Source organism: Micropterus dolomieu, linkage group LG03 (assembly GCF_021292245.1).
Source record: "Micropterus dolomieu isolate WLL.071019.BEF.003 ecotype Adirondacks linkage group LG03, ASM2129224v1, whole genome shotgun sequence".
In the NCBI taxonomy this organism is placed as follows: domain Eukaryota; kingdom Metazoa; phylum Chordata; class Actinopteri; order Centrarchiformes; family Centrarchidae; genus Micropterus; species Micropterus dolomieu.
In genome coordinates, this window is record NC_060152.1 from 2,009,662 (window position 1) to 2,010,460 (window position 799).

Genomic DNA, 799 nt, shown 5'->3' on the forward strand with positions numbered 1-799 from the left:
GACACATCAGTGCAAACTCCCATGCCCAAACACACACACACACACACACACACGCGCACTCACACTGACACTCTTTTCTCTGTTTCTGTTGATGACAGTCACTATGGTAATGCATCATCCAACCTAACGGCAAAGCTCCTATAACCTAAATTTACCCATAACTCCCTTCTCTGCGTCGGTCCCAAGAGATGTTTACGCTTTTCTCTACTCACAAACAAACTCACGTTGTTTTAATAAAAGATGTCAGCCGATAATAATTATAACCTCAGTCTGATTTCCTGCTGCACACAGTGCGACTTGTTTTCCAAGCTAGACGCTTCGCGCCCCGGGGCGCAGTGCCCCAGGCTTCAGAGGCAGCTACGATGTCTAACAGCGGGATGAGTACAACACTGCCCCCCCTTCAAAAGTTATTCCCCACTGTCTGTCATCATACATCTTTGCCACTCATCAATACGAGCGCTGTGGCGTTCAACATAATGAGCCCGAAGCTCCGTCTGGAGCCAAGCCGTGTTTTTCACTATACGCTGTTCGTTCTTTGCTGCGGGTCGTTTCCCAGAAATTGTGTTTGCAAATCTTGTGAGGCTGCAAGCTGAAAATATTGAGCTTGACCGAGTGAGAGCCTGCACGAAGAGGGGGCTGCTTAGAGACTGCTGCTGGCTCTGATTGGTTATTTTGTTCATTAGGAGCAGTAGGAGGAGCCAGAGGAACCTGATTATCTGTGTTTTGCTGTTTTAACCTGTCAGCTGTCACATGCAGTAGTTTTTCCTGGTGTGAGCCAAATGTGAACTCGTGAGGACAT